The following is a 23431-nucleotide window of genomic DNA, read 5'->3' as shown; positions in this document are numbered from 1 at the left end:
TGGTGATGCCATTTAGCCTCCGCAATATCCCTGTTCCACTACAGTACTTGATAGACGGTACGTCCCATGTCCTGTGCAGCTCAGGGTTGTGTGTCACCTTGAAAAATCCTGATGCAGTAATTCTAGAATTTCCCACATATTTTAATACATACCAGAACTTATATTATTCATTTTCATATTTTAACCCCCCCAACAGTCCTAAAACCTAACATAATTGACCATAAGTAACGGAGAATTGTGTATAATCCCTAAAAGCTTCCATAGAACTAAGATGGTTAAGAACTTAGTTTTGTTTTCAGCTCTATACCAGCACATTCTCATAAAGCCCTACCTTGCATCTTCAAGACAGGCCTCTTACCCAGCATTATAATTTTTTTTTTGTATATAAGCAAGATCCCAGTTTCCTTGAGAGAGAATGCCTACCTTAATTCTTAATACTGTAGTCCCCTAACAAGACTGACTAACTGGTCAATGATGCTAAAATTTTCTGGCTGTGGTGGGAATAGAAAATGCGGTGTATTCAAAAGACACAATAGAACCAACTCTCAGTCATAATTCCACCAGAAACGTTTATTCTAAAACCTTCGAAGCTTATATGAAACCAATGACTACACTTTGCAAGAAAATATTTATTGAAAGTTCAAAAACTGGATAATAGGGTTTTTTGGTTTTTTTTTTGTTTTGAGACGGAGTCTCGCTCTGTTGCCCAGGCTGGAGGGCAGTGGCGCGATCTCGGCTCACTGCAAGCTCCGCCTCCTGGGTTCACGCCATTCTCCTGCCTCAGCCTCCCGAGTAGCTGGGACTACAGGCGCCCACCACCACACCCAGCTAATTTTGTTTTTGTATTTTTAGTGGAGATGGGGTTTCACCATGTTAGCCAGGATGGTCTCGATCTCCTGACCTTGTGATCTGCCCACCTCGGCCCCCCAAAGTGCTGGGATTACAGGCGTGAGCCACCACGCTCAGCCAAACAGTTCTTTTCTACTATTGCTATAGCAGAGGTTTGGATCTGAAGCCAAAATATCAAACACCCATACTTGGCTTTTTTCAGAATTCTGAGATTCTCTAGTGTCAAACGAGTAAAGTGGGCTCTAAGAAACAATATTTGAGTGGTTGATGTTTCAGGGTTTTTTTTTTTTTTTTTTTTTAAGGACTGTATTAAAACAGGAAACTGCCCTTCCAAAACAAGGTTAAGAGTGGCACCGCCATTCATCATGGAGCTAGCTAACGCTCTGTTGTAGCTGTGTAATGCAGGGTAGGTGACACGCTTAAAAGGAAGTTCGGTTGCCTTAACTGGAAAGCAAGGGAAAAATGTCTGTTTTTGTCATTTTTCCTAGAACTGATGAGAAGAAAGGTGGATGCATACAGTTTTAGGATGGCAAGAGACAGAGATTTCAGACACTGGGTTTGACTCTCAAGTCAAACAAGGCTGCGACGGGTGACATGCTTACACTCTCACTGTATCCCAGTGAGCAGCTTGGGCGCTATAATGGAGAACTGCAGGGCAGCCCAGGTGGTACGGATGTTTCTTATGAGGGCAACAGCTATGACTAAAAATCTAACAGCAATCAAAAGTGAGTCCCGAGGGGCAAATTCCCTTCCTTCAATGTTGCTGAACAATAGCAGCAGCACTTTGGATGCTTGAGAGCTGATGAATGACCAAGGTTGCTGCAGTGTTGTACAACTTTTCAAAGCCATTTCTGGCATCAGAAAAATCGAGACATGTGGTAAGCAAGCCTAAAAATGGCAAAGGCTCTAAAATAGACTCTAAAAAAATAATGAGAAACTGAGCAGCTAAATCATAAACTAATACTTAAAGAATAGTGAGTCTGCTATCATCATCCAGCTTTGCAAGGCTCTGCAAAAATCTTAACCCTACTTCCCTACCTCTTAAATGCATACTTCTTTCTCCTCTTCCCATCACCTCTACCTCCAAAACCAAAAAATAGGGTTATAAGGGTCAACTTGCATTCATAAATGGCCAACTTGTTGCATACTAAGTTTCCTAATGTGATCTAATTAAAAATCTGATTTAACTACATCATGAATAAACATAAATCTACAATAAAAACCATTATATTAACAGGTTTTAAAGGTGACATCTCATTTAATTCTTACTTTGACAAACTATAAATGTATATACTATTAGTAGTGATGCAGAATATTTTCTTGATCCCATCACAGGACTCACAGCAGTGGTGCTCTGTTTACTCAGCCCACCACGCTCAAACCCTCTTAGGAGGGAGCACATGAGCGAACAAGTGTGGGAATCGGCTGGCTGCTTTGGCACTGGCACGAGCAAACTCCATTTACTTGGGTACACTGCACTCCACCCCTTGCGAGTGGGAGCACACAGGCAAGTGAGTGTGGGAACTGGCTGGCCACTTTGGCACCAGTAGGAGCAAACTCTCTGCAGGCCATGCATGTTACAATGCTCTCTTAGCTCCACCATCCGTGGACAGTAGTGTTATCAGCTTAGTAGGCCCTTTGCCTCATCACGTGGGGCAGCTGCCCTCCGCCAGTGAGGGCAAAGGGCCAGTGTGACAGCCTTTTTGGGTACCCCCATTTGGTGGGTCCTGAATTCTTGTCTGGTGCCCAAGAAGAATGAGGTCACGCAGACGAATTAAAGGATGGTGAATGTGGAGAATCGTATTGAGTGATGAAAGCAACTCTCAGTGGAGAAGGGAGCTGGAAAGGGGACAGGAAGGGCAAGTCACTCTTCCCTAAAGTCAAGTCACCTCTCTGCCTCTCTCCGCCAAAGTCAAATTGCCTCTCTCTGACATCCAGCCATTGTCTCTGAAGTCGTCGCCTCTCCCCGATGTCTCCCCAACTCCAGTTACTTCTCCAAAGTCAAGTTACCTCTCCCTGACATCCAGCCACTTCTCCTCTCTGCCAGCTGAGTCTGGGGTCTTTATAGGCACAGGATGGGAGGTGGGCCAGGCCATAGGTAGTTTTGGAAAAGGCAACATTCGATTGGTAAAAAGACATTATTCAAAAAGAACCAATCTGGAGAGCAGACAAACAAGAATAGAAGTTCTCACTTTGGGCCATAGGTTTCAGGCTACTTTTGGCTTGAAGATAAGGTTTCCACTAGGGTCCCACCTCTGTCTGCTTAAAGTTTCTCTGCCTCCTGCCCCTCTGATTAGTACTGTTTTACAAAGGAAGAAATTGGGGTTCAGAATGATTACATAACTTGCCCAGAGTTATTCAGTTAGTAAAGGACAGAATTATAATTTGAGCCCAAATTTTTTAATCCTTATTTGCTATAGTTGCTGGCACCTCATAGTTTTAAGTGAATTTTGTTAACAAAGCATTTCTGATACACCAACCTCATAGCAGGTGTTCAATAAATGTGTTTCCCATTTTGCCTCTCTTTGGGGAACTAAATCTTCCCCTCTCCAGTAAATTCCTATTTGAGTTCATAGTGCCTTGAAGGTCCCTCTGAAGGAGCTTGACCCAATGTTTGCAAAACAAACTATGGGCCACAGACATTGGGAACAATTGTTTACAAAACAAACTATGGTCCACACCCACAGAGAGCAATTGCTCACTAATTGTGCCAAAGGGTTTGCATTGTTTTATCTTAGAGAAACTCTGAGACTGAAGAATGGCACCCTTTCTCTCAAAGCCCATGGCAGATGAGTGTTAGGAAGGATGTTGAAAAATTTTTTGAGGAATGTCTTTTTACATAAAATATCTGAACCCTAGAATCCAGCTAAAGAAGGTGGGGAAAAGCCTTTGGAATTTAAAAGATTTCCATGTCCACTGGTCACCATACAGTCTATTGTTTCTCCAATCTTTAATGATATTTATTCTTAAAATTGATATAAATTAAATGCTTTTAAAAAACAAATTATATTTCTTTGTTGCCTTATATTTGAATTTCAGAGATGAGACTCAAAAGCAAAAGTGGCCATAAGACACAATCCAAACTGTATCTGAGGATTTAGCAAATGCCACATTTAAAGGCAAATGATATGCATGTCCTGATGAAATATTGATATGCTCAGTGTGCACCTTCAGCAGAACAGGCCTGGGCTTAAAGGAGTGGAGCTGCGATGGAAGACTGACAGCTATCACAGGGAAGGTCTCCTGTGGGCATGAGTCCATACACTGATCTCCCAGGTACACAGCCTGAACAGCTTACTTGTAGTAATTTAGCCCCAGGAAACCGGTCTCACACCAATCAAACTCACACAGGATTGATTGGTATTAGAAAGCTACTTTAATAAGTTACAAGAAGAAATCTTGACTGCCAGGATTCCAGCTATCCACAGTAGCCAATCAGTGTACTTTCTTCCCAGTGGGGAAACCTGCTTGAGAGACCATCTGCACCACAGGCATTTGCTAGAGAATTTAATCATAAATTGATGGGAAGCCAGTGTCTACTAAAGGATTATTTTAGACAGCTGATACTGGAAGAGAATGAATCCAATGGACTATGTAAATAATCTATTTTTCTAGATTTTCCAAGTTGCCAAATTACCAGAAAGCAAAGTGCTTGAACTATATTAGCTTACCATTCCCCATCATGGAAGATGTGGTCTGCTCTCTCTTAGATTCCAGTATTCACATTCAGTGAATGAGTGTTGTGATCAAATAGTCCTCACGTATAGGGTGTGCCAAGGAGAAGATTAAATTTTGACTCTGCATTTGAAAACTGCAAGTGACTTCTTATGTTTCCTTTAGTTATACTGTAAAATAGATATCATTAATCTCCTACTAGGTGTTAGGTGCTCTGCAAGATTCTGAAATTATAAAGTTGAGTAAGACACAGTCCCTATCCTGGAGGAGTTAATAGTCTGTGAGGAAATCACGTACTTAAGACAGCTAACACAGTTGGGATTGGGCAGCGGCATGAACAAAGGGTGGAGTCACTAAGTTAGCCGGGATGCAATAAAGGAAATGGTTCAGGAAAGTTCTACCGAGGAATTCAAAAATAAAATAGCACTTCCTGGATGCACAGAAACACACAGGAATTCCAGGCAAAAGAAAACATGATATGTTTACTGGACAGAATGCTTCTGAATGAAAGTAGAGCAGATATCCAGTGCAAACCACCTTGGAAAAAAAGCATACATACTGGCTTATAAAACTAGAATATCTATGAGGGTATACAATGTTCACGGTTCACTTCAGGCATGACTGAAACCAGGCACTCACACTTCACGCACCACTGGTTTCTTTCTTGTTTCCTGTACTTCCACATTTATATTGCCTTCATTTTCATGGAGGCTGTCTCCACGTGACGGGAAAGACAATGAACAATTTCAGGCTTGCATGTCCCTTTGCAGCCTGTGATTCTAGAGGATATTAAGGAACATCTTTCTCAACAAAATCCTGCAATAGTACAGGAAGAACTCTAGGTCTGGCTTGTACAGCATACCTGTACCTGAAATAATTGTGATATTCCTTGTGTTGAAATGCTCTTAACTGGTCAGTAAGGTGATGGAGACTGAAGAGGATTATTATGACATTAGAGTGGGGTATTTCCTACAGAAAGGAAAGCTGGAAAGATATATCCTATGTGTCCACAATGCTACAAAAGCCTAAATACACATTGTATTTTGGAACTCATAGGTGTGACAAGTGAATACAGTTCAGAAAATAATATAACGTTGGTCAATAAAGTCAGGTGGTTCTAATGAAGATTTCAGAATATTAATGTACCTGACAACATGATCTGTAAATAGTTTACATACAGAGATTGGTGTTTATTCTCAATGTCACTAGGAAGCAGTTGCAATTTGTAATTTAAAATGTGCCTAGTACCTTGTAAATAACTTTCTAGTACAATCATTACAGTGAATTCTTAAAAATTCCTATAAATTAAGTATCATTCTCTTCATTTAAAAGATGGAAAAAAGAAGCTCAGAGATTAAATAATATGCCCAAGTCGTAGGACTGGTAAGAAGCAGAATCAGTATTCAAGCTCTGATGCAAGTTTAAGGCCCATACTTTTAGTCCCTATGCACACATATATGTTGCAGATTTTTTGCTCCTTAGTTCAGCTAAATCCAGGTTCTCGTGTCATGAGCAGGAAAAGTTAGGCATGCAGACACATTGAAGGGTGAGGGGAAAGGAAGTCACTGGGCAAAAAGGGGGGCAGTTGGGGGAAAGCTCTCAGCAAAGTGAGAGGGGGTCCTCCCAGCCAGCTTCCCCCTCACAGACTGAATACCAGGCTACCACACAGGAACTGAAGAGGCCAGGCTCCTCCCCTCTGCAAATGCTGGGAACGAACGCCCGGGGCTCCACCCCGTCCATCAAGTGGGCAGACGAGTGGGAGATTCTCCTGGGACTCTTCCCCCTTATCTGCCTCTTGCATCTATTACATATATGTAGTAGTTTAGGTGAGTCTGCCACCATGAAGAAGGGTGGCTTTAAAATGTCAGGTTTAAAAAAAGGGAACAGAGAACAATGAGAACACATGGACACAGGAAGGGGAACATCACACTCCAGGGACTGTTGTGGGGTGGGGGGAGGGGGGAGGGACAGCATTAGGAGATATACCTAATGCTAAATGATGAGTTAATGGGTGCAGCACACCAACATGGCACATGTATACATATGTAACAAACCTGCACATTGTGCACATGTACCCTAAAACTTAAAGTATAATAATAATAAAATTAAAAAAAAAAAAAAAAAAGGAACAGTCTTTGGTGAGAAAAAGAAGAGTTGAAATCTCTTTAGCAATGATCCAGGTGCCTGCTCTATGACTATCTGGATGGTTTGGCTGGATTATATTTAGTAAGGAAGTATGATTTAACAATTACCACAACTTAATTAAAAAAAAAAAAAAACATTCCATAAGAGCAGCCTCTTGCTTCTGATCTACATTTAATGGGCCATTAGTTCCCAGTACAGGTTGTGCATCTGGCATTTGGGGTTTAAGAAGCTCCACATGTGACATTGATGCTCAGGCATATGTGGGGCCCATAGTACCAACAATATTCCCATTTCAGTGTGCTCCCTTCCCCTGGCCGAGGTACAGTGATTTTTATCCCCAGGACAAAATGTTGAAATGCCTAATAAAAACGTCTGCTATTTTATACAACCTTATGCTTAGGACAGAGGGTAGCTGCCCTCTCATTCATTAGAATTTATAGTCTCTTGGTTCAAAATGAGCAAAGCTAATTCTCCTCCTCAGGTATTTGCTATTTCAAAGTTTATTTGAGAAGGTTTATTTACCCTAGCCATTCTGAAAATTTGGGAATTGGAGTGGATTCATCTGTTGCCACTGTAAATTTCCTTTGACTTTTGAAAAGCTGTGATTACCTGAATATTTTCTCAAGTTTTTATTTTTCCTACTTTCTACTCATCTTCGAAGATGTCTCTTCACTGTTTATCTTTCTTTTAATAAATCAGAACTATTTCATTTTAAATGCTTTATGGTTATATTTGGAACCAACATTTATTTCCTTGTTCTTAGCACTTTCTCAGATAATCATTCTTAGTTTATTTTGTTGTGTGTTTTGAGCTTCACAGATCCAGCAAAAATGTCAGTGAAAAACAAACCGTCAGGAATGAATTGGTTAGAAATTGATACTTGAGGCACAGCAGTCTATCAGAAGCTTCCCTAAAATTGGATTAAAAAGAACAGGAAAGGCCGGGCTCGGTGGCTTATGCCTGTAATCCCAGCACTTTGGGAGGCTGAGGCGGGTGGATCACGACGTGAGGAGATCGAGACCATCCTGGCTAATGTGGTGAAACTCCGTCTCTACTAAAACTACAAAAAAAAAAAAAAAAAAAAATTAGCCGGGCATGGTGGCACACACCTGTAGTCCCAGCAACTCGGGAGGCTGAGGCAGGAGAATTGCTTGAACCCAGGAGGCAGAGCTTGCAGTGAGCCAACATCACGCCACTGCACTCCAGCCTGGGCAACAGAGCAAGACTCCGTCTCAAAAAAAAAGAACAGGAAAGAATATAAATACTACGTATATCTTAACAGAATGAACACAAAAGGAAGAGGGAACGTGCACAGAAAGGGAAGATTTGAGATAGGAAAGATAAACATTATCTGTTTATAGCTTCTTAGAATGTTTCCCTAATTGAGTTCCTTAATAATTCTCAGAAATCTGACTATTTCCTGGAGGGAAAACATGGAGCTAATATGTACATTTTTTTTTATGTGGAACTCTTCTCCAACAGAGGGCAAGTTCAAGAACATCTATTCAGTATTTCCAAAGACCTCCATATAAAAACAAAAGTAACTTAAGAGTTTAGAGATCAAAGCACTTAGAAAATGTTGTTTATCATCCCTCTATGAGTAATCATCACATATAAGAATATTTAGTCATATGCATTTCATTAATATCAAATATTAGTGGGAGTTATGTGAGTGTGGAGAAAAAATAAATGACTTCAATCTGTAGGAAAAGCAAGCAAATTTTGGGGATGGGAAGGAAAATGAAAGTTTAATTATCAGACATTTTCTTAAAGTTAATTTTCCTTGCCTTTGTCTCATGCAGCTCTCTATCAGAGACATGATTTATGGGCATCTTATTTTAATTAGCAGTCTGGAGGTAAATGTTCTGTGAAAAGTGGAGTGTGTGTCCTCATTGGACAGGCTGCAAGGGGAACACATTGTGAAATATGTCACACAACCTTACAAATGCCATATGTTATATATTCAGTTTCATTTCGCTTTGTTTTTAATTGCATAAATGTGACCAGGCATGTGTGAACCCTAAAGCTAATAAAATGCAAGTTTCATGGCCCCTACCTTACACAGATTCTTCCCAAGGCCCCAAGAGGGGCCTTAGCAATGGTATCTGGTCATATATTTCTGTAAAACTGGTTAAATAAGATATATTTGCTGCAATCTTTAAGATCAGGTTTCCTCAACCCAAACTGGTATTCTGTAGTGCCATTTGATAGTGATATAGTCACGGCCATTTCTGAAATCCACTTAAGGGGAAGAGGAGTTGGGAGATACATTTATTTTGCATTTAGTGAAATATAGTTATGAGCTTCAGAGTCCCTTCCGTGTATAGTTACATTATTGCCAAACACCTCAGTGTTGAAATGACTTCCAGAAATATCTTCCTGCTAACTGTGAAGATTTACTATGTGATATGGTTTGGCTCTGTGTCCTCACCCAATTCTCATGTCAAATTGTAATCCCCTATGTTGGAGGTGGGACCTGTGGGAGGTGATTGAATCATGAGGATGGATTTCCCTGTTTGTGGTGTTCTTGTGATAGTGAGTTTTTGTGAGAGGTGGTTGTTTAAGTGTATAGCATCTCCCCCCCTCTCTCTCTCTCCTACTCCAGCTATGCGATGTGTGTGCTCCCTCTTCACCTTCTTCCATGATGGCACATTTCCTGAGGCCTCCCCAGAAGCCAAGCAGATGCCAACATCATGTTTCCTGTATAACCTGTGGAACAGTGAGCCAATTAAACCTTTTTTATGTATAAACTACCCAGTCTCAGCTATTTCTTTATAGCAGTGTGAGAACAGACTAATACACTATGCCATGTTGAAAAACTACAAGGCTCAAAGTGGTATCATAGTCTGCAGGTATGCCTCAAATCTCTATAACAGCCATATGTGAAAAATTGAAGAGAAATAAGCTTTGAATTTTATGGAGCCATAAGCTAGTCTCTGGAAATTTCTTCCAAATATCACATGTATAAAATTATAAGAAGAGGATTTGTTTCTTAATGATGCCTCTTCAAAACAGAAGTTTTCTTGTCATGAATATATGAGATAATGCAGATCATATACTTAAAAATGTACCAAGCACCTCTATGGAAGTCATGCAAAATAAGATTTATCAGAATTCTGGTGTTTAGAGAGAGCAGACCTGTAGCAGATGAAACAGAGACAATACGTGTTTGAGAATTTTCAAGTGTTATGAATACCCAGTATGAGTAATGTTTTAAAAACTGCTGTTGTTTATTTATACTAAAGAAAGGACTGAATAATTTGTCCAGACTCTACATGGAAAATCCTTTTAAATTCTTGTCCCATAAAGAGGTGATTTATTAAAGGGTATGTGGCCAAAAGTTGTCAAAACTGAAAGTATGATGGTGACATATTATCAAGTTGTTCATGAATAAAAAAGTTATTTTTCTAGATTTTGTGGTATTTATTATATTTGTCAGCCTTATAAAATTTTGTAATTTATTATGGTTTCTTTTCAATTTTAAATATACACTCAATTTCATATTTGGTATTCATAATTCTATGAGTTTATTTTATAGACAGACTCCAAACTGAATAAGCTTTAGGTTCCTATAAACCTGAATTTTCCTGCACGGGCAACTTCTTCTAGGAATGAGGTCTGCAGAAATGGAGCAGTTAGCTCCTCACTTGCAGAAGGGAGTCATTCTCCTTCCTAAGGAGTATGAACAAGTAGTGTTTGTTCCAGTAATGTCAGAAAGGTTAACTTTAGAAAAATCTGTTAATGTAATTTACCCCTATTTATTGATTAAAGGAGAAAAATTCTGAGATCATTTCAATAAATCCAAAAATATATTAAATAAAATAGCCAGGAGAGATAAAATTCATAGCAAACTAAATATGGAAGGAATCATCCTTAACCTGTTAATGGTTGCCTACCAAAGGGCTATAGCAATTGTTGGACTTAAGGTGAAATAATAGAATCAATCACTTTAATATCAGCAACAGAATGAAAAATCTCTACTATTACTGCCAACTAAAGCAACAAGACAATAAAAAGCAATTAGAAGTGAAAGTATTGGGAAGAAAAAATAATTTATAATCTGCCGATTATATATTTGTCTTCCTCGACTATTAAATACAATCTATAGGAAAAATGCTAGAAATAATAAGCAAAGCAGTCACATTGAAGATACAAAAATTAGTTACATCCCTATGCACTAGCAACAGCCATTAAGAAAGTATAATTGTTTTCAAAAACATTATTCACATTAGCAATAGAACCTATCTTGTAGCCGGAAATAAATCTATCAAAAAAGGTCCAAGACCTATATGGAGACAATGAATAATATCTTTACTGAAGGCATAAAAATCCCCTAAGTAAATGAAGAGAGATACTTTTGGTCATGGATGGGAAGAATCAATTTCATAAAGGTGTCAATTCCCTCTAAATTAATCTATAAATTTAATGAATTTCTATCATAATCCCATCACAGTTTTTTATAGACTGTGACAAGCGAGTCTGAAAATGCATATGGAAAAATGCACAGCCAAGAATGGTTAATTTCAAAGAATGAGGAGGAGGAATTTTCCCTGTCAGGCTTATAAAGTTATAGTAATTAGGAGAATATTTATTCAGAGATCGATAAATTGACCTTTGAAATGTAATAGAACAACTCTGACACAAATATGAGGACTTTATGTTTGACAAAGGTAGCAATTTACAATTCAGCAGGAAGTTGGACTGCATAATAGGTAGTGCTGAGACACGATGCAAACGGAAAAAAATACAAAATTATTAATGTAGTTTATACCAGTGGTTCTCAATTGGGATGAGTTTGGCCCACCGTGGCAATGTTTGCAGTCGGTTTTGGGAGTAACAACTGGAAGGGAAAGATATTATTGGTGTCAAGTGGATACAGGTCAGGGTTGCTGCTGAATGTTCTACAAAGCATAGCGCAGCTCCACACCCTACCCCTCCCAACAGAGAATTATTCAGCCCCAAATGTCATAGTGTAATCACTGAGAAACCTAACTCTAGCAAGAACAGATTTCTCCCAAATAACCAGGAGGCCGGGTTGTGGTTATCTGGGAGAAATCTGACATCCCTTTTCATATCTGTTCAAATGTCGCCTTCTAAATATAATTTATCTGAATCTCGTTTATTTACTTATTCTTTCATTCACTTAAATTTCTTCTTTATGGCATTTTTAAAATTTTTTAATTTCAGTTATTTTAGATACAGGGAGTACATGTGCAGTTTTTTTTTTTTTACATGGGATTATTGCATGATGCTGAGTTTGGAGTACAGATCCCATTACCCAGGTAGCGAGCATCGTACCTGATAGGTAGTTTTCTTAACCCACTCCTCCCCCTGCCATTCTCTCATAGTCCACAGTGTCTATTGTTCCCCTCTACCTAAAATTAGAACCTCCATTCCTCCTTCTATAACGTTTCTGATCCTTCTTAATTCTACTCTCCTTTTTCATTATTCTATAGCACTTATCATATTCTAACATTCAACAAAATGTACTTATTATGTCTATTGTTTTTGTCAGTCTGCTAGAATGTCTTCTTTTGTTTACTGAAATATCACACCCAGAATAGTGCTTAGCCTGCAGCATTTAATCAATAAATATTTAATTCATAAATAAATACTCCCAAGCGCTAATTACTACATACAGTGGCAGGATCGTTCATAACCTTCTGGTGGATACTGTCATTTTGAAGAGGACTGTGGCATTGTCAATTATATTTGAAGATGCACATACCAAGGAAGTCAATGTGAAGATGGAGGTCAAAGTTCATCACAGAACTTTTCCCCCAGCACCTAACCAGATGAGCCGATAAAGTTGGCTCCAAGAAGAGTCACCAAGTTATTCTGAGTAATAACTCAAATCCATAAAATTAATGACATGTAACTAATAAAAGAAGCAGAAGATTAAGAACAGAAGATAATTATAGCATATCAGGGTTCCTATCCCTGACTACCTCCCAATCTCTATGCCATGATCTTTAGAAACATTTTTATTTTTAGGCAATAAATAGGAACTCATATTTGCCCTTTTTTTCTCATAATTTAAAACAAATTGGCATTTAAAAGCTATTATTCAACAGCACAAATCTAGAATCACATGAGACACACACACATACATGCAAATGTGTGTCTGTGCATTTGTACATGTGCATATAAATATGTATGGATATTTATGTCCTGATGCTCAAACTCAGACCTTTTGAAGTAGAGTCTCCTGGTATGGACCCTAACAATGTGTGTGTATGTGTTCTTGTTTCTTGTTGCTATTGCTCTTCAGTTGATACTGATGATCAGCGAATTTCTACAACTTTCCATCTAGCTGGTTTTCAAATGTGTTCCAAGAAGCCCTAAGTATGTGAGCATCTGTAGAGATATCTGTGGAGTCATATGTTTGGTACTCTGGTAAATAAGATGGTTTTATGTCTTTTATATTTTATGTATATTTACAGATTTTGTGTAAGATATTGATTGGAAAAAAAGTATTTTTTTAAAGTTAATATTCTATTGATTCAGAGAAACCTGGTAAACTGAATGATGTTTCAAGTGTGTGGTAGGTACTGTGATGGAACACACAGATCGGCAGGAATGAGGAAATTTTTCTTCCAGCTGTTGAGAGTGCTACCAGAAGATGAACCTCAGCTGCCATCCATCTTTGAAGATCGCTTCAGCTGAAGAAAACGGTCTGGTCCAAGGTCAGCTTCCTTCTAGGAAAAGCACATATCCAAAGACCGATCTATGTGGGTGTAAGAGAGTGCTGGCTCTCTTGCTTCAACTCAGGACAACTTTGAACAGAGATCCCAGTTTCCAGAACACCCTCTGATGGGGAGCTGAGCCCTTCATTAGGACAGCATCAAAGCTGCCTCTGCGGAATCCTGCTCCCTTCCCGTCCTCACTGTTAAATTCCCAGAGCTCTCCCTAATAAGCATCCTGCTCATTAATGTGCATCTCAGAGTCTGCTCCTGAGAAACGAACTTACACCACCAAGTGAAGCCAGATCATGTGAATATATGATGCGCCACACTGCGTCATTGCCCAAATGAGTGAGCTGACTAAAAGACTGACAGATAGAAGAAGGAAAAATGTACCACATGCCAAAATCAGACTGGACTGTTCTGCATTCATAACACATGGAAACTAACAGTCTTCCAGCTGCAAGTTCGCAAAACAGGAAGTCTGAAAGGCACACTGGCATGATATTACATGGATACACATAGATAGCATTAGCTTCAGCCTTCACCTGCTTAATTAGAGACACTATTTGGAATATCTACTTGTGACAACAAAAGTTGGAGAAAGATAACAGCAGGCAATTATCAAAGTCTGGGAAATGAAACTATTGAAGAGAAGTCGAAGAATTTGTTTTAAACATAGCAGTCCTACCTCTGAGACCAGTGGGAAGAATTAAATGAACTACACACACCTTCCAATTTGAAAAAAAAAAAAAATGTACGTGCAATAATTATTTGTTTTTTAAAAGATGACAATCTTAAATAAGTTAAAATACGTATACACTGATGTCAGATAAAAATGCACACCAAAGTCACAGACCAGTTGCAGGGTTCCACTAGCGGTGAAGGAGACCCAGACAGCACCATTCCGGGTAAGGATATGAGGCCGCTGTGGGACACATTGCCTCCCAGTTCTTCCGTATCGCTCACATCTTCTGAGGCTATGTGCTCTCTGAGTTCTTGTTTTATTTTGCAGATTTATAGTTGCTGCTGTTTTACTCAAATAAATTCCCATCTAGAGAAACTTCAGTTAATGTCATAAGAAAGCATTCAGATGAAGAACCACTGAAAGAGTTGAAAAGATCACTGTTAACAGTGAAAAAAGCACAGTCAGGGAGATATTTGACAGTGCTGCCAAGACGAAAGGATGTACTAAGGCTGGAACCACCGCATATGAAGAGGACTCCCTATGCAAGAATATCTATGACAGAGATGATAGAGGATAAAAGAACTAATACTGTGGTTTTATTCTGTGGCTCGCATCACTGTTTCTAACTTTTGTTCTCATAATACAGATTTGTATGCATTCATTGTTTTCAAATCTGTGTATTTATTGTTCCAATAAGTAAATGTGGCAAAAACAAAATACAACTTCAATATGACATTTTTCAACCTTTTGTACCATTGATTCAGCTTGTTTATTTCTCATGAGAATATGTAGTTTGATTTAAATTTTTTTAACTTATTTCCATTTTCTATGAATCCAACTAACATGTAAATAAAAAGACAAACATGATATTGTAAAAAACCTAGTCAGTATTCTGGAATTCAACATGTTATCTACCTAAACTTTCTCCAATGCCTAAAATGTGTCTCAAAACTCCTCCTAGATGAACAATATTGCTTTGAATTCTTAAATATAATCAAAAAGCTTAGATTTATTTCAAACTTGAATAACTGCTAGAGATAAAATAAAAATGCTCTTCTCTCTTCAATAACTCTTTATTATAATAGGCTATTTAATAAAATAGAGTATGAATTATTTAATTGCCCACCGTAAGAAATGAAAAAGACCTGTGAATTGATGGTGAGATTGAGAAATACAATTAAACTGTAAAATAAAATCACTTTACCCAGATGGGTAATGGAGAAATAATACACATTGTCTAAGAATTTAATTAGACCAGAGTAATTAGAGTCACAAAAGGAGCCCCTCACTAAGCCTATATGGGAAAGGAATAGAAAAAGCTAACACTGTGTATAAAAATACAGAAATATTTGTTTTTATGTCTGCAAGGAAAGGGGCCTAGGAGGAAAGACGAGGAGAGACATAGCGAAAAAGAGAGAAATGGGCTAAGCAGATGGCAAGAACTAGGATCAAGGTTTGTACAAATGGCTACAACACTGGAAGTCTGTTTGTGTGGTTGTAAACCTTTCCTTATTCCCAAACTTTCAGTAAAGTATCCTACACCCACAAATGCTTTCTATGAGTGGTGTGTGAGTTGTATGTAAGTGCATTCATATGTATAATAAACAAAAGAATTCTACGTGGGGACCTCTGTGAGAAAAGGCATATGCATAGGACGGTGAACAGTGGCAGAAACTCAGATCAAGGTGAACTTGAGAAAAGAATCCTCCTGGAATTTACAGACGTCATAGGGAGAGCCTTAGACTTTACACAAATCATAGAATGGGTTTAGCTAGTCTTACTTAGGATATTATAAATTCACCCAAGCTGACATTTGCGGTTCAGATCTGAGCATGTCTTGGTACATTCTATAATTTAAAATTCAACAATGCCTGTTCCTGCTAAATATAACTGGTATTCTCTAAGGGCTTAGCTTAACTTCATTATGACTCTCAAGGTCAGAAATCTTCTGAGTTATGCTGATGCAAACATCTACTGAAAGCAGTAAAGACTATTTCTCTCTCCACCCCAACCCTCTCCACTGCATCAAGAGGCTGATGTTCACTCTCCAGTTAGATCTTAATTAATGTAAGCTTTCTATACCACTTTGGAGCCTCAAGACCTGCTGTTCCCATCATTCCATTAGGCAATTTTTGTTCCAATTTTCTACAAACCTCTCTTTCATGACAAACTCATGCATTTAAAGAAAGGCACATGTTATTACCAATACAGGCAGATTCTCTCAAGAGGCCCTCTAACCAAGAATCCCTGTTGAAGACTACTTCTGTCTCTTGTACCCCTCCAGTCTCTTCCTTCTGCTTGGAACATTCATTACTTAATGAAATATTTAACTGCTCTTTGCAACTCTTCAACTTTCAGAGATTTTTAGCATTTTACTTTCTGTTGATAGCAACTGGTTCTTTTCCTCCTCCCATTGAAAACACTTCCTGTTTAGAAACCTTTCTGAAAAATGAGTTTACAGTTGTTTCATCACAGGGTCAGATAGGTAAAACTGAGAAAAAGATGGTAATTCATCTTCCTCCTCCCTGCAACTCTTCTCAACAAGGAAATGACTATAAAATAGTGGAGAGAAAATACCAAAATTTGGATTATTTTCATTAGTATTGTAATTCACTGCGTATCTTCTGTCTGCTGTAAAGCACATACTGTCTAGAACCTACTTTTTGGTTCTTCCACATTGAAATAGCTGTATGATTGTTTCTTCTTTGCCCAAGTTATATACTGTATGCTCATTTTAAGATATAATTGAACATTGATATAATTAAGAAAGTTAAAACAATCACACATAACTATCATGTCGGTACAATTTGCTGTCCAAACTGGGACCTCTTCAGAGTGAAAGCGGTGTAATAATTACTCTGGGAAAATAGGCTGTTCCAGGAGAATCCCGATGTGGTCACTCTAACATCAATTGACGTGGAACCTTCCAGAATTTATTCTATGAATATACACACTATAGATTGCTTACCTATGTGGAAAAAATGAAATATGATGCATAGCTATGTAAGCTTTTTTATATAAAATACACTTATTTCTACATCAATAAGTACAGAGCTACACAATTATTTCAATGGCTAGAGTGACTTGCATTTGTTAAGTGCTACATAAATGTTATTATAAGTTTTAGAATTTGTGTTATAGTATGTTTTTGCCTAGCAAATCAAATTAGTTTTACATCCTATTATTTAAGATACTATTACATTTTTGCTATTATAATCAATACTGTGATAAATATTTTTGCCCTTCCTTAAGGTAAATTTTTGCCCTTCCTTGAGATAAATGTCTAGAAGATGAATTTTGGAATTTAAAGTATGTAATTTTACATTTGGTGACATGCTTGTATATTGTTTTCTTAAAACCAATTTGTTTTGTATGTTTTTAAGAACAAGATAAATTTAAATGTATCAACATACATACCCATTGGAAATGTATGATTGCCAATTTCCCTATAACCCTGAGAGCAATAAATGTTATCAACAATTTTGACCTTTTTCAATTTAACAAATAGAAATGGTTTCATATTTTAATTGTACTCTTTGGATCCAGCTAATTAATAGTCACCCTGGAGCTGGGGATCGAGTAGATAACTCAATAGAATAGACGTTATTGTAGAAAATAGGAATAGAGACAGAAAATAGAAGCTACAATGTACCCTACAAAACCAACCAAATTTTAGAAAATTTTAACTGGCTAAATATAAAAAATTATGTTGTCAGAAATTTATTTTTGTGAGGTGTAACATAGAAATCTAATTTAATGTTATTCAAATAATTAGTGATTTGTTCCCATACTAGTTACCCCTACTGATCTGACGCTTTATTATTTATTATGTCCAAATTTCTAAAATGTGTTTCAGGCCATTTATGAACTTCTTATTCTTTTCCCTTGATCTGCTAATCTATTCTGGTATCAGTCTCATAATATATTAATTACTACAGTTTGACAATATACTTTTAACACTTTGAAGAATATGTCCTCCTCTCTTACACTTTATTTCTTATGTTATTCACTCTTTTTCTGGCTAAATATTTTGGAATGTTTTTCATATTTTATAGAGAGTAATATAAAAATAAATCTTATTGTGATAACTAGTATTACGTTTACTGAGAAATTGGGAAAGGATTTACATAGTTAGAATATTGAATCTTTTCCTTGAATTACATATGTGTCTAGGCATATATTTAAAATTTTTTTGTTCTTCCAGTGTCTTTACAGCTTTATAATCTCCATGCAATTCTTAAATTTATTCTTTTATAATTTCTAATTTTGCTGCTTTGAAGGGTATTTTTTTTCTGATTTCTTGATATTTTGAGATGGAGTCTCACTCTGTCGCCCAGGCTGGAGTGCAGTGGCGTGAGCTCGGCTCACTGCAACCTCCGCCTTCCAGGTTCAAGCGATTCTCCTGCCTCAGTCTCCTGAGTAGCTGGAACTACAGGCACATGCCTGGCTAGTTTTTGTATTTTTAGTAGAGATGAAGTTTCACCATGTTGGCCAGGATGGTCTCGATCTCCTGACCTCATGATCCACTGGCCTCAGCCTCCCTAAGTGCTGGGATTACAGGTGTGAGCCACCTCGCCTGGCCTGAATGGTATCTTTTAACAATAATTTTAATTTTTTGGAAATACAATATCAATATACTTATACTATGCCTTACTACATTACTGACATCTACTTTTAAAATTCTGTAATATGAACTGAGGCATAATTACACAGAATAAAATATGCCAATTTTAAGTATACAATTTGGTGATTTTTGATAAATGTAAAGAGTCATGTAACAATCATCATCTGGAACATTTGCTTTTGTCACTTAGTATTCAATGCCCTTCCTCCACTCTCTGGATGCTGGAAATCACTTATTTGTTTTCTATAACTGTAGTTTGCCTTTATTAGAATTTCATCTAAACTGAATCATGCAGTATATGAGGTTTTGTGTGTGGCTTTTTTTCCATTCAACATATTATTTTATAAACTTTTTATTTTGATCTAATTTTAGGTTCACATGCAGCTGTTAGGAAATCATAGAGATTCCATATACCCATTACCCACCTCCCCCGATCTTGCATAACTCTAGTACCATAGCATGACCTTGAAATAAACGTCCATTAAAATCCATTGTTTTCCATTTTCACTAGGTTTATGTGCATTTGTGTGTGTGTGTGTGTGTCTAGTTCTATGCATTTCATCACATGTATAGATTCAAATGACCTTTGCCACATGGAGGTACAGAATAGCTCCACACCACAGATCCTTCATGCTACCCGTTTACAGCCACAGCTACCACCTTCCTCCCACTCCCCTCCAACTTCCAGCAGCCGCTGCTCCTTTCTGCATCTCTATAATGTCATTTCAAGAATGTCGCACAGTAAATCATACAGAATGAAACGTTTTGAGGGTTTTTTAAAAAAATTCAGCAAGACTTCTTTGAAATCCATTTAAGTTGACCTACAGATCAATAGTTCATTCATTGCTAAGTAATATTCCATATATTAATCTACCACAGTTTGTTTAACCATTTACCCATTGAAGGGCATTTGGTTGTTTCTAGTTTGGGGCTACTACAAATAAAGCTGTTATAAACATTTGTGCATAAATTTTTATGCGAACATAGGTTTTTATTTATCAACATATTATCTTTAAAATTTTCTGTGTTGTACATGTATCATTAGTTTATTCCATTATATTGCTATGTCATTGGTTTATTCCATTATTTTTCATTGTGAATATACCAGTTTTTATCTATTCATTAGTTAATAGATATTTGCATTCATCCCAGTTTTTAGCTATAATTCATAAAATGTCTATGAACATTCCTATACAATCATCTGTGTAGCCATGTTTTTAAATCTCTGTAGTAAATATCCAGGAGGAGGATTGCTGGGTCATATGATAAGTGTATAATTACCTTTAGAAGAAATTGCCAAATGGTTCCCTAAAAGCATCTCACCATTTTTATCATCAAAAATAAATGAAAGTCACTGTTGCTTTGGATCTTTACTAAGACACAGGATTGTCAGCGTTGGCAATTGTAGTCATTCTAGGGAGTGTGTAGTGGTTTCAATTTCTATCTTCCTAATGACTAATGTTGTTCAGCACATTTTTATGGTCTTATTTGCTATGTATGTATCTTCTTTTTGAAATACCTATTCAAACCCTTTCCCTCATTTGGGATTTTGTCTCATTATTTAATTGTGAGAGTTCTTCATATGTTCTGGATACAAGCTCTTAATCAAATATAGCTTTCAAAAATATTTTCTCCCAGGTTATAGCTTATATTTTCATTTCCTTAACAATATTTTAAAGAGCAAAGGTTTTAATTTTGATGATAAAAAATTGAGTATTTATGTTTACACTTTTTGTTTCCTACTTAAGATACCTTTGTCTAAACCTGATGTTTTAAAAATTTAGCTCACATAATTTATTAAACGGTCATCCTTTCCACATTCAATTGCCTTAGTGTTTTTTTCTGAAAATCAACTCGCCATATTAGTTTGGGTCCATTAATGGATTTTCTATCCTTGTCCATTCATCTACATATTTTTGTGCCAATACTGCATATTCTTACCCTGAATTTTTAAATTGCCTTATTGCACTGTATAGGACCTAGATGCCCTTTATTAGGTTGAATAACTTTTCCCTCTTTCTAGTTTACTGAGAATTTTTCATGAATGTACATCAACTTTTATCAAATGTTTTTCTGTAACTATTGAGATGACCATGTAGTGTTTCTTCTTTAGCTGTTAATATTGTGAATTATATTAATTTTAAAACATTAAATTAGTCTTGCATTCCCAAGATAAACTTCACATGGTCATGATGATTCTTTTTTAATATAATATATACTGCTAAGTTTGAACTGCTAACATTCTGTGGAGGATTTTTGCACCTCTCATCAAGAGGGCTCTGTAGAGGTGACTTTTGTTGTAAATTCTTTGCCTGGTCTGGACTCACAAAGTGAGTTAGTTACAGTTTGTTCCTCTGCTATACTCTGGAAGATTTTCATGCGAAACTGGGACTCCTTCTTCCTAAAATACTTGCTAATATTCACCAGTAAAGCCACCTGTGTCTGGGATTATCTTGGTAGAAAACTTTTTAACTACAAAATCAGTTTCTCAAATACATGTGCCCCTTCAGGTTATCTAACTCTCCTTTAATGCATTTTGATAATTTTTGTCCTTTACAGAATTTCTACAGTTGCTCAAAGTTGTTGATTAGCATAAAGTTGTTTATAATAAATCTTTATTATTTTAATGTCTGTAGAGTCTGCAGTTATGTCCTTTATTTTATCTTTTATATAGTTAAATAATACCTGTCTTCTGTTCCTCATCAATCTGGCTGAAGTTCTATCAATTATGTTGATATTTTTTGAAGAAGCAACATTTGATTCTATTGATTTTCTTTTTCTGGTTTCTATTTTGTTGAATTATGTTATTTATTATCATTACCATTTGTTTCATTTTGCTTAATTTGACTTTCTTTTTTCTAGTTTCTTAAATTGGAAGCCTAGTTCAATCACTAATTCAAGACAATTTTTCTTGTCTAATATAAGCATTTGATGCTATACAACAGTTCTCTAAACGCTAGTTTAGCTGGATCCCACAAATTTTTATATATTATCATTTTTAATCAATTCATAATATTGTCTAAATTTTCATGTGTGTGTCTGTGTGTTGTCCTATGACCTATTTAAAAGGAAGTTGTTTAAATTTTCAAATATTTGGGATTTTTTTGCAGATAATTTTCTATTATTCATTTTTATTTTAGTTTATTATGATTATTATGATCAAAGAACATAGTATGCATTATTTCTGTTTTTCATAATTATTGAGATGCATTTTATGGCCTTGAATGTGGCCTGTCTTGGTCAGGGTTTCACTAGTACTTGAAAATAATGTATATTATTATTTTCTCTGTTAAATAGAGCATTCTATAGATATCAACGAGATCGAATTGTTGATTCCTTAAAAATTCTATTTTTAAAATACTTATGTTATCAATTACTGAGAAAGATCTTGAAATCCTCAACAATAGTTGCAGTTTTTTAAAATCTATGTATTTATTAACAGAAAATTCTCAAATTCTTGCTCAGTGTCTAGAGTTTAAATAATATGAGCATTATGTTATAGTACTTAGTAACAAAGGTTCCTATAAATTAGTACTTCAAGGGGAGAATAATTATACAAAATAGTGTCAAAGACAGTATTTAAGGCAAACAAGATGTTGAGCTCCTCTGATTTCTCACTTCAAATTCAAGTATTCTTAGTGTAAATAGTACTATAAGAAAAGGTTTTCTCTCGGCTAACTTCTAATTGTACTTCATTCTTCTAAGTACACGGTTACATGAAAGTCTGCTTAAGCGTTTATTAAATGAATAATGGGAAGATAGAAACATCATTTTAAAACATACTGGTGGAAATTCAGAGTCAGCTGTTTTAAAATTTATGAACGCAGTACTAATTTAACTTGTGATGGAAAGAATTTTATTCCCATTTCCAAGAATGCTAATGTTCACGTTTCAGTTATTAAAATTAATCTGACTCAATTATGTTCTGTAGGTGTGGGTTCAGCTGTACTGACTGGGAATAGCAACAAACATTAAGTATGGTTTTGTGATCTGTGACATTCTATGGCTGTTAACATCAAATAGGAATGCGCTGATAGAGTGTCCTTTTGACCCAAAATGCAGAATTCATTAGGAATTAATGGTAAATGATATTCCAAAGATAATGTCATTCATTTACTTGACAAATATTTATTGAGTCTTTCCATAAAACCATGCTTAAGGAAGGGAAACTAACATTTACTGGAGACTCCAATATATGCCAAGAACTGTTAGGCTTCTTCTAAACGTGACTTAATCCTCATGGCAACAGTATAAAAATAGGTATTATTATTATTATGGTTTACAGGTGAAAAAAATATAAATGTATCAAGGTTACCTTGCTCAAATTCAAACAAAAGATAAGCAGTGGCACCGTAATTCACATCCATATCTTCTGTAATCCCAAATCTCAATTCTTTTTATTATGCCATGTTCCTAGTAACTGGGTAGATTTCAAGAAGCATAAGACATGAATTGTTTCTACTGTCAAAAGCTTACAGCCTAATTGGAAAGACATGATATGCAAATGGCCATTCATTCGACAAATACATTTAAGCCACTGCAATAAATAATGTTTTATACAGGTGGAGAAAAATTAGTTCCATTGTAGATGCAATTTATATCCCATGCATTGAGAAATTTCTGAATTATTTTTTAGGAGCAAATAAAATTATTTATGTTTAAAAAAATCCACTTTATAGATCCCATGGGGTAAAGTAAAAATAAATGAATGAAAAATTTAAAAATCTACTTTAATAAAAATGCCTTCTTCTTAACTGTAAGATGAAA

This window comes from Hylobates moloch, unplaced genomic scaffold (assembly GCF_009828535.3).
Source record: "Hylobates moloch isolate HMO894 unplaced genomic scaffold, HMol_V3 SCAFFOLD_41, whole genome shotgun sequence".
NCBI lineage: Eukaryota > Metazoa > Chordata > Mammalia > Primates > Hylobatidae > Hylobates > Hylobates moloch.
This window is presented reverse-complemented; position numbering follows the sequence as displayed.